The sequence below is a fragment of the Myotis davidii genome, unplaced genomic scaffold (genome assembly GCF_000327345.1).
Source record: "Myotis davidii unplaced genomic scaffold, ASM32734v1 scaffold1509, whole genome shotgun sequence".
Taxonomy (NCBI): Eukaryota; Metazoa; Chordata; class Mammalia; order Chiroptera; family Vespertilionidae; genus Myotis; species Myotis davidii.
The window spans coordinates 993,426-996,184 of record NW_006299480.1 but is presented as its reverse complement, the minus strand read 5'-3'; the positions used below and the strand labels follow the sequence as shown (position 1 = coordinate 996,184).

The 2,759-nt window shown below is 56.7% G+C and overlaps 1 long non-coding RNA gene across 1 annotated transcript in view; it reads left to right on the top strand.

Moving 5' to 3' along the window:
• Nucleotides 1–2,759, top strand: part of LOC107184886 — a 15,447-nt gene that overhangs the window by 2,682 nt on the left and 10,006 nt on the right. The gene's annotated exons all lie outside the window — the stretch shown is intronic.

Sequence of the window (2,759 nt, the reverse complement as noted above, 5' to 3'; positions counted from 1 at the left end):
AGGGGCTGGTGGCTGGGCACAGCTCCAAAAGGGCCCAGCACAGGAGTGGGCAGGCCCGGAGCCCAGCCGGGAGTTGTCCGGGCCCTTCATGGGGGGAAGGTGGTTCAGGAAGGGGGTGGAAAGGATTTAACATCTGTGTGGCAGGTGGGAAGTGCAGGGGGAGCGGGGAGGGGGGAGTGAGCACCCACAGTTCTAGGCCTGGGGGTGGGGCGGCTGGGCCGGGAGCCTGAGTTAGCTAGTGTGGCCACTGTCCCCTGGGGGTCCCGAGGCATCAGGCCAGGGTGGTGCGAGGGCCGTTCCAGCAGCCAAGGGGCAGCGGAGGGGCCGGAGGGGAAGGGTGCATGCAGGCCCAGGACAGTCTGATGAGGCTGGTCAGCACCAGGGATGCGGGAAACAGCTGGGTATGAGCTGCTGGGCTCCTGTGGCTCCTGTGGCCGCTGGGCGGGCCGGCACCTTTCCCCCTCCGCTTCCCCCTCCCGCCCACCGTCCTGTCCTGGCTCCGACCCACCCATCAGCGGAGACCGAGACCCCAAGAGGACACGCCTGCAGCTGCTGACTGTCCTGCTAAGACCTCCCCTGGGGCCTCCCCACTCTCCCCAACCCTCAGGACGGAGGCCCAGAGCTTCCCCTGTTCGTTCGCTGCCACCACCACCTCCACCACCACCAACACCTCCACCATTACCATCATCACCATCACCACCAACATCTCCAACACCGTCACCACCATCACCACCAACATCTCCTCCATCACCGCCTCCACCACCATCACCAACATCATCACTAGCACCACCTCCACCACCATCACCATCACCTTCCTCACTCCCCAGCTCCAGGGGCCCTTCCTTTGCCTCTGTAACTCAGCCCATTTCTTCTGCAAATTACTTCTGCCACCTTTGATTTTACAAATGAGTGTTGTCTTACAGTTTGAGGCTTGGCTCTGAATTCTTTCTCAGCCAGAATTCAAGGAGCGGGGTTGCTGAACTTCCCCGGTCCAGTCTGACCCTACCAGGCTGACACCCAGTGCCGTTCCCACTACCTACAACACCAAAACCTTCAGGAGGTAATCAGAGGGTTATTTATCTATAAGAAGCATGGATGGATGATAGATAGATAGACAGATATAGGTTTCCTAGCATAACTGGAGACTTCAAACGTTCAAGTTCCCCGACAGTTTAAACGAGAGTAGATTGTGCCCTGGGCCTCTGATTTAAGCAATTGAGCAGCTTAACCAGTGACTCCGTTTCTCCACTCTGTTCTCGCTACCTATTGGCTGAGTCCTGGAGGTTCCTCATTGGCTGGTCTATTTCCAGGCCAGGAGAAAATCTTCCTCGGGCTGGAGTAGCAGAGATACTTCCTGTGGAGACGTGAGGCCTCTGCCCGTTGGGGTCTGCGGTTGACCTCCAGATACAGCCTGAGAGCTTCCCCTTCAGGCTCCTCACTCCCTTGGCGAGGTTTCCTTTGGTGGACCCACAGCTCCTCCCCCAGGACTGCACACTGCAGAGGGCAGGACTTCACCCCGCTCCCCACACTCGTGCTGCGGCCCTTGGGGGACCCCGTCCCAGCGTCTCCTCCCTGAGACTCTGTGGGGCTAAGCCTCCCCACCTCCCCATGCTGCCCTCCCTGCAGATCCCCCCGCCCCGCCCCAGCCCTGGCCGCTTGCCAGCTGCTGTGGTGAGTCCAATAAAAATAATTTTTACAAAGAAAGAAAGGCTGAAACTGGTTTTGCTCAGTGGATAGAGCGTCGGCCTGCGGACTGAAGGGTCCCAGGTTCGATTCCGGTCAAGGGCATGTACCTTGGTTGCGGGCACATCCCCAGTAGGAGATTTGCAGGAGGCAGCTGATCGATGTTTCTCTCTATCCCTCTCCCTTCCTCTCTGTAAAAAATCAATAAAGTATATTTAAAAAAAAAGAAAAAGAACCAGGTCAGCAAACCATGACGGTGAACACCCCGCCTCCTCCGTTCCCACCCCAAGCCCTGCGCGCCCGGCAGTGAGGGTCCCAGCAGACGGCGCTGAGACACACTGCTCCTCTCTAGAGCCCCCTGCTCACTCCTCGGGAAACAATGTGCTAGCAAACTGGGGTGAGATATGCATTTGGAAGGAAGCCAGAGCTGAAGGTCTCTCCCTTTAGATGGTTCTCAAAGGACATTCCTTCAAAACCCAAATTCGAGGGGTTGCCACCAAATGTGGATTCAATGAAAGAATCGGCCAGCCAGGGACAAAAATCGGTGTTTTCAATGAAAATGGATTTGCTGTAAAGGCCTCGTTGCCACTTTCTTGACCATGATTTTCGGTGATTTGGCCATACTTCAGTTTCACTAAAACCACTAGCCCTGTGGGGGGGCCTCTGGCAGGGGCTCCCTCCTCCCCCCAGGACCCAGGACCCAGCACAGCAGTGAAGACAGCACCTCCAACTCGTTCAGCCTCTGGATCCGGGGCGTGAAGTGGAGCTTGTCGACATCACATGCAAACGGTGGCTGCCAATCCTGGGGACGAAGCAAAGGCTTTTGTTACAAGAATTTATAATTCTGGCATTTAAAAATCGTTTTCAATTAAAACCCTGGGCCCGAGCGTTTCAACGGATACTTCTAGGTTCTTTCCTTTCCTTTCCAATCGCATTCGCTATAAACAAGACACCCCTGCCCGGAGGGAAGCTTGCTTGAGCCTCACTCAATGGTCCAGGTCTCACAGGCCGCAGGTGGAGGGGGATCAACCTGGTCACAGCAGCCTGGACTCAAGAACGGAGCTTCAGCCCTGCTC